Source organism: Paroedura picta, chromosome 2, assembly GCF_049243985.1.
Source record: "Paroedura picta isolate Pp20150507F chromosome 2, Ppicta_v3.0, whole genome shotgun sequence".
Classification (NCBI taxonomy): domain Eukaryota; kingdom Metazoa; phylum Chordata; class Lepidosauria; order Squamata; family Gekkonidae; genus Paroedura; species Paroedura picta.
Window position 1 is genome coordinate 103,701,554 of NC_135370.1, and position 12,864 is coordinate 103,714,417.

Sequence of the window (12,864 nt, forward strand, 5' to 3'; positions counted from 1 at the left end):
AGATACAGACACGCCACAACAATGAACATAAGGAACATTTTATTTTCATGGAAATTTTAACTCATGACAATGACAAATCAATGGGAACCCTGAGCTTGTTTCTCTGCAATGAGATAGTCCCACCTGGGAGTGATGGGAGACAAGGACACCCGAAGTGTGTTGTAAAGGGCCGGGGGGGGATGAAGTAAAGGGCCGGGGGGGAGAAGGTGTCCTTCACGGCCCACCTCCAATTAGTCGGTGGACCACATATAGTCCGCGGCCCACAGGTTGGGGATCGCTACTCCAGGATATTTCCCAATCCGTTTAATCTAACATTTCTTTCAGAGATTGTTTCATCATAATTCTTAAATACTGTCAACTTCCATGCTTGACTTTATAAAAGATGTTCTGTAACAGCTGTTAAACAGGGCTAGTACAGATAAGAGCATAAGAGAAGTCATATAAGCTCAGGCCAATGGCCCATCCAGTCCAAAACTCTGTCTCATACAGTGGCCAAAGTCCAGGTGTCATCAGGAGGTCTGCCAACAGGGCCAGAACTCAAGAAGCTCTTCTACTATTGCCCCCCAAGCATCAAGAATACAGAACATCACTATTCCAGACATAGGGTTCCATTTATAGCTTGTAGGTAATAACCACTGATGGGACTTTGCTCAAATGGCTGACAATGCTTGTAGCTGCCCATACTTCCTACAACAGTGATTTTCATGTGTTAATTACTCTTTGGCTGAAGGAGTACTTCCTTTCTAAACCTACTATTCATGAATTTCATTGAGTACACAAATTCTTGGATTATGAGAAGGGGAGAAAAGCACTTATCATCTTTAACCATTAGTGGCTCTAATATTTCGGCAGAGCCACTATGGGAGGAGCGGAATCCGTGACACATCCGGGTCTCCGGACACCGCTTCTGGCTGCATGGGCCAATCTGGGCGTGCCCAGCAAAACTGGGCACACCCAGATTAGGCTGGCCCCTGGAGCGCCCACTCCAGTAGCCAGCTGCGAGGCGACTGTCACCCATGCCGCCAAGGCTGCAGCCAGGTAGGGCAACAGCACAGCCATCATGGGCTCCCGCTGCTAGTGCCCATTGCATCACTGGGTACAACAGACTTTCGGCCTAGTTATAATAAATTTTATTCTTGTATCATGCCCTTCTTGGTAGCTCAGGCTGGGTAACAATTAAAACAAACAGATTATATAAAAATGGTATAGTCATTAAAATATGTATATACTTTTCTCCATCTTCTCTATCTCATGCATAATTTTGTAAACTTCTACCATGTCACCCCTCATTTGCCGTTTCTCTAAACTAAAGAGCCCTAACCACTTTAACCTTTCTTCATAGAGAAAGTGTTAATCATTTTAGTTTCCCTTTTCTGTACCTTGTCTAATGCTACAGTGTCTTTTTTTGAGGTATGGTGACCAGAGGTATGAGGTATGGTGAGGTATGGTACTGGGTTATCTACTGGGTTATTCTTGTCCACATGTTGTTCATCCCCTCACAGAACTCTAAACATTTAATGAGACAAGATCTTCCCTTACTGAATCCATGCTGATTCTTCCTCAATAGCTTTCATTCATTAATGTACCTACTCATTCTGTCTAATAAGAGATTCCACCAACTTACCTAGTATTGACATTAGACTGACTGGCCTGTAATTTCCCAAATTTCTTCTGGAATCTTTTGTAAAGATGGGGGTTAAAGTAGCTACCTTCCAGTCCTCAAGAATGAAGGCAGATTTTAGTGATAGACTGCATATTTTTGATCCTGAGGGGGCAAAACCTACTTCTTCCTAGTAACCCTACCTCCTATCCAGACAACAATCTGAACCCACTGCTCATCTCTCATTGTCTGAATGGAAAACAAAAATTATATATTACTGCAGTACTATGGTCATATTGGTTCTATGCTTTTGTAGCAATGTCCAGGTGAAAGAACTACATGGGGAAAGGGTGGGATCTTCCAGTGTCTAGCTCAGGGTCCACAAACATTTTCAACCTACGGACACCATTGGAATTCTGACACAGGTGGCCCACCCGTTGGCCACAGAAAGGGAGAGTGAACTGATTGGGGATCTGCAGAGGACTAGGGAATTGGTAGAACTCAGTGCAACCTTATATACGAGTTCCTTTTGTAAAACAAAAACAAGAATAACATTGGCTAGAACCATCTGGTCCTAACATTGTGAATGAATTGCAGTCCTGTAGGACTACACCACAAGGGCACAACTCCCATCCTGCAGCAGTAGAGCTTGGGCTTGAAAAGCCCTTAAGCTGGTTGAACAAATGGGAAGCCTAGCATGCACCCCCTACTTCTCTGCATTCAGAACCTGCTCTAAATGAAGCCTAAGGAAAGTTAGCTTTAGAACTCGGTATGAAACCTGAGAGCTCTAAAAAGCATTGACAGGTCACTGCCTAGATAATGTGCCAGCCATTTTAAGAGCTTGGGGACAATACAGGCATTTCCTACCCCCACAGTTCCATTATTATCTCCTGCTGCTATTGTAAACAGAATTCTTACTGCACCCTTGGTATGTAGCACAGGAAATAAGTTGAGTGTGGGTCTAGTAGGGTGGGAAGCACAGCTGCTGCAAGCTCTTCCACAGTTTCCACACTCTTATGTAACAAGCATGTGGTTCTGGCAACTGTTTGTCTTGTTTCATGACATTAGAAAGACAGTCTCCATGCTCCACATACACACATGCTCAAGCAGCGGAGATATGTTCCCAAATGCTGTTGTGAAACATAAACACAATGTCTGTAGAGTACATAAGCATAGTCTTACACAAAGTTAACCACACTTAAGCACAGTAATTTCAACAGGCTTAGAGCACACTCAGCTTTGAAATGGACCATGTTTGTACTATAAGCCATTTTGAAAACAATGAAGTTAAAATGAGTGTCATCATCATGTGTTAAGGCACTTGTTTTACTATAATAGTTACGTTATTGCAGCAAATTTTATTTTGCTATATATACATAGTATATAAGACAAAATACACTGATTTATTAAATGGATGAGAAAGCCATCTTCGATAATAAAATCCTAAATTTTATGTTTTGTTTTCATTCTTTTAGTCTTCAAATGTCAATGTATTTTCAGCTTTTATTGTTCTTTTCTAAAACCAGAAGGCTTATCTGTTAGACAAATTGCTATTTGAACAGACTCTTAGTAATTTAAATAGGGTGGCCTTTGTGGTATTTGTCAGCTTTTTAAAAGTTGTTATGGCAGTCTGAAGATAAAATCTCTGCTGTTTGTGTTGCGTTAACAGAATGCATAAGTATTTTACAGTCTGATCTATATGTTAACTCAGATGTAATTCCAGTGGAGTTACTCCCAGGTAAAGTATGTATAGGAGTGCAGCTTAAATGCAGTAAGAACAAACTTGTTACTGGTGAAACCCTTCCTGAGTCACAAGATCCAAATCTACAACAAAAGCTCAAGGCCATTTGGATTTGATGAAGGTCACTTCCATTTGCGTATTTTTTTTTAAGGAAAGTCATTGTCTCCTGTAATTTGTTATTATTGGGGGAGGGGGGTCCTGTTAGGAATTTAATTAGAAAGTGAAGAGTAAAAGAAAATTATTCAGTGGTAGCCAAACCCTGAGAATAAGAAAGAAGGGGTGTATGTAATACATAGAAAGGTTAAAATACAGACCTGCATTGTTTGGGGAAAAGCCTGCTGTTTCCTTTATGTCTAACTGATCTGTGCCAGAAACCCTCTTGAATAGAGCTTCAGATCATCTGCATTCAGTGCCAGAGTCACGGCCCTGGAACCGATAATTGCCTCTGACAGGATTTAATTACCTTCTCCAGGACCTTTTCTCTGTTTGATTGGAGACCACCCCCTGCCTCCGATCAAATCAGACAGTAATAACACACTGAAGCACAGCAGCCAATCACGAGTCAAGTCTGAACAGTGACCTTGCTGAGTAGAAGCTGATTGGCGGTGTCAGCCTTGTCAACTGTGTCAGTGAACCATCAGACAAGAAAGGGGGAGAGAGGGAGAAAAAGAGAGCAAGAGCAGAAGATAAGAGAACAGCATTAATGCTAATGGAGTCTGTCAGCATGCGTGGCTCGAGGTTGCATTTCAAGTGTGGCGATGCACAAGAACAAAAATTATGGCAAATCTAATGCAAACCTCATATAGAAGCTTGAGTATAGCTAAAATAAAAAGAGCCACATGCACACTATGAGAGAATCACCCCCACAGCCAAAAATACTCCTTTTGCAAAATGCTCTGAGTGAATTTCTCTGTTTTCATCTCCACCATTTTATTGGATAGCTAGGGAAAATATTCATATTTGACACATACTTCGAGAGCTTGAATGCTTAGTATTAACCTGTCACATGGTAGGACTGTCTCAATTATGGTCTCATTACTGTTGAATCTACAGGTGCTTTTAAAAAACAAAAAATGCATTCTTTCAGAAGCAATTTCTTAATTTACGGAGGGAATCAATGAGTGCAACTGCTTTCTCAAAGTAATTGTATTGCAGGCATGGAAGAGTCTGAAAAAGTGCTTGAATACAGGTTAAAATGCAGCTGAGGGCACACCTACATGGCAAGCATTGATGGTCATTTGTCATGATTGATGCTGCCATTTGTACACTGAAATTTTAGCTCCACATGAGTCGTGCCTCTGGGGACTGCTGTGTTTTTCAGAGGTGTGCAGATGCTTAGCTTGCTTTGGGTTAGTCTTATGTGCCATAGGGACATGGTCCCCTTAGCCAATGAGCTAGGTAGCATGCCTATACTGTTTCTACCCTCTCTTATCAGTATAGCACTTTATAGTCTGGGTACTGCTGTTCTAGGATCTGGAGTGGATAGATGATGTTGGTAAGAACACTGGTAAAGTAGTGCTTTGCTCTTCCTCTGTCTGAAGTTCACATAAAAGGCCCTGTGTGGCTGCACGAGAAGACTATGGATTTGGAGAACAGACACAGTTAATGGTCATCCTTACTTGACATGACCATAAAGTTATTGAATTTTAGAAAAATACATGCTACTACAGGCTGGCAAAATAATCTCTCACACAAAGGCAGGAACAGAATTTTGAGGGATGTGTGTCATTTCTGTGTTATACCAAAAATGCCTTAAACACATGGGAAAGTACACCTAGTTCCACCATAAGTGAAATTAGTTATCTCTGATGGCTGAACCCTTTAAAGCCCTGAGACCCTAAAGGACCATGCATTCCCCACAACGAGGGACCGCCCTTCTTTGCTAACATGTGGAATTAGTAATTTACTGGAATCAGAATTCTAAATTATTTGGCCATTAGATCTACTCTTCACTTTGTAGGCCAAATATGTGTAAGACACTTACTGTTTTATTCAAGTCACAAACAAATCCAATTTTCCGCTGTTTCAGTTCTGCCTAGACGCACAGTTTGAATAGAACCATTACCCTAGGGTTTGAATGGGGGAGCATTTCAAAACTTGAGTGTACTCCTAAGACTAATTTCCTAAGCTGTTAATAATCAACAATATTTACAATCAAGGAACCTTATTTAGGTCTCCCCCGCCTCATTTTTTTGGTCACACCCCTGCATTAAAACACAAAAGAGAATAAGTGTGATGCAATGTATATGGGCAGGGACATCTGGGTTCATATTCCCATTTAGCCTTGAAGTTAATTGGGTGATGTTGTACCAGACATTATCTCTCAATTTAACTTATTTCACAGGTAGTTGTGTGGAAAGGTGACCATGTACAGGAGCTTCTTGGACAATGACCAAGATGAAAGTCTAACAAGTAATAGAAGAAAAAAAAGACCTATTCCTTCATTTTCAATTTTCCATTTCGTATATAACCCAGCTGAAGGTCTGGAATATGTAAAAATGTATGAAGATGCACGTTGATAATGTTCAATTAAATTATGAAATAATAGCAATGAAAACAGGTTAAGATCACCCCATTACCTGCTTATCGCCTTACCAAACAAAGGTCTTAAAACATGTCTTAGCATAACAACACTGTGAATGCTATGTCCTGATTACTAAATGTACTCTTAGCAGGTTCAGAAAGTGGTCACTGTTACTATTTACTGTCAAAGTTTGAGTCAGGCTGTTTTTACTGAGAATAGCCTCTCCAAATGTGTGCATTTGTACTGTCTATTGTGTACAATTAGTATATTCAAAAATGACCAATTCCACCCCAGAAAAATTAGGCATGAATATTAGTGCTGTTAAATCTCTGAATAAATAATTTTTAAAACTCAATGTGGCTTTCCTAGAAGACTGTCCCAATGATTTCCACCTCTCCATACTGATGAAACTTCTTATAGTTGCTTTGTGACCTATATCTACATGTATTCTAGTCTTGTGGATAGTTCAGTATGTAATAACTGTGGAGTTCCTCCATTGTAAAGGCAAAAACTATTTGGCAGTGTGATTTAATTTTTTTAGTGTTCTCCACATCTCTGCTACTTTTTAAAATTAGAGACATTTTGATAACAAGTTCAACAGTCAAATGTAAAGATGACACCCAGCTCTATCTCCTCATGGACAGCCGCCCGGACTCTCCCCTGGAACCATTTGCCAGATGTTTGGAAGCAGTGACGAAATGGTTCGAGCAGAGTTGCTTGAAACTCAACCCCTCCAAGACAGAGGTCCTGTGGCTAGGAGGTAGGGAGCAGGATCACGAAGTGCGTTTGCCCACCCTGGCAGGGACGCAACTTACGATTGCGCCTCAGGCCAGAAATTTGGTGTGACCATCGATGCCTCATTGACCATGGAAGCACAGGTCAAGAAAGCAGCCGGCCAGGCATTTTCCCACTTTCTCTAGGCTCGGCTACTAGTGCCCTACCTGTCCCTCATATACTTGGCCACAGTGATCCATGCAACAGTCACCTCCAGAATAGATTTCTGTAACTAACTCTATGTGGGCCTACACTTGTCCTTGATCTGGAGATTCCAGCTGATACAAAATGCAGCTGCTAGGGTCCTCACTGGTACATCTTGGAGCCCACATCCAGCCTGTGCTGAGGCAGCTGCATTGGGTGCCAGTTGCTACCCGGATCTGGTTCAAGGTCTTGGTTTTAGCCTTTAAGGCCTTACGCAGGTTGTGGCCCACATTCCCGGCCCCAGGAAAGTGCATCTAGCTTCAACCAGGGCCAGGGGCTTTTTGGTCCTGGCCCCAATCTGGTGGAATGAGTTCCTGGGTGAGTTGTGGGCCCTTTGGGAGTTTCAGCATTCCGCAGGGCTTGCAAAATGGAGCTCTTCTGCCAGGTGTACAATTGAGGCTAGGGTCGGCAAGGTAGATCAACACCCCCCTCCCAAGGTATGAGCAGTACATTGACTTCTGACCTCGTTCCTCGCCCCTCTGGTAGTGGGAATGGGTGGGGGGTTTTCCGCCATTTTGGGGATTTTAATGTCTTTTAGTGGGGGTTTTAATGGGGTTTTATGAGACTTTGTAACCCGCCACGAACCGGCCTCAAAAGTGGTGGGAAATAAATAAATAATGCATTTCTTCCTTTCTGTCTAATATATAATACTAGATTATTATTCCAGCAGGGAAAATGATAATAATAACAATTTTGTTTTTATAACCACCCTTCCCTGAGTGGCTTGGGGCAGATAACAACAGGTTTTCAAAACAAATTTATATTAAAATAATCATATAGGACATTAACTTAAATTTAGATTTTTAATTCTTTTTTAAAAAATCTGCTTCCCCTTTGATCAAAATTATTCCATCTGTCTGGGGCCAGGGCTGAAAAAACCTTGGTTGAGGTCAGTTTTACTTCTTTAGGACCAGGGACCCTGAGAGGATTTTGACTATTCGGTCTTAAGGTTCTTTGGGGTGCATATGGGAAAAGGTGGTCCCATATGTACAAGAGACTCAGACCATTTAGGGCTTTGAAAGTAAGAATCAAAACCTTGACCATGATTCAGTCTCCAATCAGGAGTCAGTGAAGCTGAGAGAACATTAGTGTAATATTTGTCCTCCATTGGGTCCTCATAAGGGTCTGAGCTGCTATATTTTGAACTAGTTGGAGTTTCCAGAGCACCTTCAAGGTTAGCCCTGTAGGGAGTAGGGTTGTGCAATTCGGCATTCTTGCCTGTAGCAGCCAGCGCCACACCACGGGTGGAGGCATGGGCAACGCTGCGCCGGTCGATGCACACATGTAGGATCAGTGCCTGTATGTGTGCATTGACCAGCACACCGGTGCCTGTACCTCCCCTCCCCACCATGCGGCATGGCACTGGCTGCTAGGGGTGGGAATGGCTGCTTAGGTGGACAAATCAGACAACCCTAGTAGTAGAGTGAGTTACAGAAGTCTAGTCTGGAGGTAACCATTGTTTGTATCACAGTGGCTAGGTCAGGTGTTAATAGCTAAGGGGAAAGCTGTTGCACCTGATGATGGTGGTAGAATGCCAGTGAGTGACATTCATGACCTGGGCCTCCATAGAGATGGAGGTATCCAGGATCACACCCAAATGGATTCCATCCAGAGTTGGGAGTTGCACTGCTCCAATAGGGAGAAAAGCATGTTGGAAAGCAACGAATATGTGCAATCTGCTGTGGTATGAATGAATCTCTGCATTTGGAGAATGAATCTCTTGCATACAAATCAGGCTGGTGAGTGCATAAGTGAAGAACCCTTGCAGTTATCTCTTATGTATTCTGTGGTACATGTTTATCGACTTTACAAGTATGAAGTGGATCGAGAGACTATAGCTTTCTGAGTCTATCTTTATTTATTGTCTGCCTGCTTTTCTTGCTGATACTTGGAGAAAATTACAAAATATAAAAACAATGCAATCAGACATCATAAAATAACTAAAGAGCAATACAATAGGACTAGGACTGCAAAAATCAGTAGACAATGCAGACAGAAACTCAGTCTAAAACATACCATAAACAATGTAGAAAATGGATTTCAGAAGCAGAACATTAGACAGCCAAAACAAGATAGTAAATACTATAAATAATGCAATAAAGTACAATCCTCTACTCTTTAAAAAGAGTATCCTTTATAAAAACCCATCTGAACAATATTAAGCACATTTGCATGTTATAATTTTTCTATATGATTTTCAGAGCTGATGGTGTTCCACGGACATTTTAATTAGCTAATTTCCCCCTTATTGAAGATCCAAAGCAGCTTGCTTCATTCTCCTATCCTCCATTTTATCTTCACAACCACTCCATGAAATAGTTTAGGCTGAGAAAATGTGAATGGCCAAGGAATCCCAGCAAGCTTCCATGGCAGCGTAGGGACTTGAACAGTCTCCCAGATCCAAGTCCAGCATTCTGATACCACACTGATACTCATTAATGGAGTCCTATTAGGTAGGCCAGTGTTGTTATCCCCATTTTTTGGATGTGATCCTGAAGCTGAAAGAGATCAGTTTACCTAGTGAGTACATGGTTGAGATGAGATTTGAACGGGCTGTTTTCCATGGCCTGTTCTGCACACAATAGATAATGTACTTTCAATGTACTTTAGAAGTAGATTTTCCTGTTTTGCACAGGAAAATCCAGCAGCCAAAGCACATTGAAAGTGCTTTGTGTGCGGAATGGGCCCATGTCTCAGCATGTTGCCTTAGCCATGATACCACATCAGATGTGAAAGGAAAAGTAAACCCAAGGGGAAGAAACGTTGCTTTTAAATGTTAATAATATTGAATATGCCTAAGAATCTCAAGCTCCTCAGCTCCAGTGAAATTACCTAAATAAACTGGAGTCATTAAAAATATTTATACCAGTGTATAGTAGAACAGGGGTAGTCAACCTGTGGTCCTCCAGATGTTCATGTACTACAATTCCCATGAGCCCCTGCCAGCAACCAGCCCCTGCCAGCAACTGACTACCCCTGTAGTAGAATGCTAATTTTACAGATTATGATATTACATGCAAGGAACCCACAATGATTTGCACCAGACATATTTTCCTGTCCCATTATTTTCTCTTTCCATTTCCTGAAGTGCCTGTAGCCTCTTCTTTTCCCTTGCTTCCTTCTCTCCTTCCCACCCAAAAGCCAACTTATTTTTATTTGGCTCCGTTTTTCAGCTTTCTCTCCTTTCTTCTCCCTGGTAACCTCGCCCAGGAAAAACTCTGCATGGTGCTAGCCCTGGTGTGAGCCCAGTTGCATGATAAAGAACTATATAACCTTGCATACAGCACCTCACTTTCCTCTCTATTCCTTTCCATGCACTAGATCATCTATTCTTCCTTCTGGCAATCCCAATATCTTCACATTTGTTTTTTTTCATTTTTTGCATCCTACCAACTGGTCAACCAATCTTTTATCTGCCCCCCATCAGCTATATTATTATTTATACCCCACCTTTCAACAATGGTAACCCAAAACATCTTACATCATTCTTCTCTCCCCCGTTTTATTTTCACAAGCCTGTCAGGGAGGTTAGGCTGAAAGTGTATAACTGTCCCAAGGTCACCCAGCAAGCTTACATGGCAAAGTGGGGATTTGAGCCTGGATCCCCCAAATCCTAGTCTGAAACCCTAACCACTATACCAGATTGGCTTTTATCAATTGGCTGTTCTTGAACAATAACAAGCAGCAAGCCCTGGGTGGTTGCTTCTCAGTCTGACCACAATGTGTTCTCTCTCAAAGGCCAAAATAGCCATCCCCCTGTCCCCAAAGTTTTACTGACAAAAAACAAAGTTTGAAGGTTGGTAATACATGGTCAACTAGCAAATGAGAGGCACTGATTTCTTAAAACTATGTTTGCGGCTTCTGTCATTCAGAGTTAAAGAAACCCCTCCCAAATGAATTTTTCTGTGTTCAGATTTTTTCTGAAAATGTGGTGCTTATTCAGGTTTGTAGAAAGATCTGTGTTGCCTCTACATAGCCCAAACTTCTAGATTTAACTGTCCACGGATGGGGTAATATTGAGAATTACATGTGTTAATAATTTGTGATTGCAATGAATAATAGCTTGATTCCTGGTGTCCAGTCCTTAAATTGGATGAAAGTGCCCAACATATTCATTTGGCCCCTTCTGCCTGATGTAGCCTTCTTAATGAGAAATTTCTTTTTCTTAATGAGAATCTTCATGTCTCTCTTGGCTATGTATTCTCTAATGACTAGAAATATCTTGGTATCTTTATGGCAATTACTGAGAGAAGAAAAAGGAAAGAAAGAGAGACAGCCATATACCTTTCCCCCCCAGATTGTCAAGAGTTTGAATTGCTCATTCCATATTCTTATCATTCACTGTACCCCTTTCCATATTTATATCAATGTGTCTCATCAAAGTATTATGAGTATCTGTTGCTAGCAAGTGCCTGGAAACCCAGTCGGAGGTAGGGGGCTGTAATCAAGGATCCAAAATGACTACCAGCACTTTTCTTTACTCCCATGACTTCTGAGTCATTTCTCCATCCCAAATGCCATCCCATGAAGACATTCTGTTACTATAAAAATAGCTCTTAGTTTTGTGGAGCAGCTAAAGGATTGAGGTCATAACACAGAGGCGCAGAATACCTTGTCGAAGAGCCCTGGGAAGCTTGTTTCTTACTGTACTCCCAAATTATGAGAAATTAATTAGACTTTATCTTGTGCTTTGAATCTTGGCTCAGGTTCAGCAAGGTTTTGAATCCTTAAGCTATGCCAAACCAAAGTTTAAGCAAGATTTATTATTTTAGTCATAACCATGGAAAATGGCCTTTTCGGCTAAGTTCTGGCAATAATGATCTCAGTAATATGAAAAGCTCAGGGCTGTCATGAACTAGAAATGCAGGGGAGTAGACTTCCCAAAAGACTTGCTGTGGCCTAGCAATATTCTGATTTGGTTTGATTTGCAATTAACTTACCATTTCCATGTTGGATCTTCCCTTTCCAATCTTTAGATTTATTGACTTCTTTACCTATTTTGGAAACCATTTGGTATGTTCATTTATTCAGGAGTCGATATTTTCCTTTTGTGACTTGCATTTCAAGATACCTCTTCTCCTGAGCAATGATGATCTTTATTTGCTTTTTAAAAAGGTCATACTCACGGAATACAGTGATCTTTCCCTGGGGTGGAGGGCTTTTGTCATTGGTTTGTTTTGGGAGGGGGGGTTAACTTCAGAATTTGAAGACAAATGGATACTGATTTGCAATAAGTTGTTTGTTTCACCCAACAAGGACAGCTTCCTGAGAGACTGAATAGAGGGTTAAAGTAATCCTTCTGAGGATGTGCCAAGAACGCTTTCAGCGTTAGGTCCCTAGTGTGGGTAGTCATTTTAGACTGTTGCAGCAAAAATAAACAGGAGGCTTGCAGCACCAAGCCCATGGCTCTTGACCGTGAAAACGTATGCTACAGTAAAAACTCGTTAATCTTTAAGGTGCCACAAGACTCTTGTTTATTTTTAGTCTGATGATGAATGCTAACCATGTAGAAACAAAATATGCTCATAATATATCTCTATTTTAATTACAAATTACAAACCGAGATTTCAAATTGTAAGTAAATATTGCAGATTAGAATATTGCATCTGTTTTTATATGTGAACACTAACCCATCACTAATTACGATGCACCACCGGACACTGTAAGCACTAGATGCTAGGCTTCATTGGTGTGGCTTAATAAAAGTGCTCTTAAATGTAAAAAATCCTGGTATTTGTGCATAGGATTTTAGGGTCACCTGGGCCAGAATCCAAGGAAATATGAGGTTGGTTTTTTCATGGTCAGTGAGGCCATTCAAACTCCCCTTTCCAACAGCAATCGCCCTATATCTCCCTTTGCCCCCTCCAAACTATTCATGAGTGTTGGGCAAATCTCCAGAGCCACATCTGACACAGCCTGAGGGATTTCAACTAGAAACAAAACGCAGTAAACTGAAGCCCTGTAGGCCAGCACATAAGGCTCTTTGGATTCTGGCCATAGTAAACAAACAAGGTTCCTGCT

General features: G+C 41.3%; 2 long non-coding RNA genes across 3 annotated transcripts in view; one reads left to right on the forward strand and one right to left on the reverse strand.

Annotated features, from left to right (window-relative positions):
* Positions 1-3,828, reverse strand: part of LOC143828764 (uncharacterized) — a 73,221-nt gene extending 69,393 nt beyond the window's left edge. Inside the window, exon 1 of the long non-coding RNA XR_013227861.1 lies at positions 3,656-3,828. This is a non-coding gene — a long non-coding RNA (uncharacterized LOC143828764). The remainder of the gene's footprint in view (positions 1-3,655) is intronic.
* Positions 1-12,864, forward strand: part of LOC143828765 (uncharacterized) — an 85,700-nt gene that overhangs the window by 49,561 nt on the left and 23,275 nt on the right. The gene's annotated exons all lie outside the window — the stretch shown is intronic.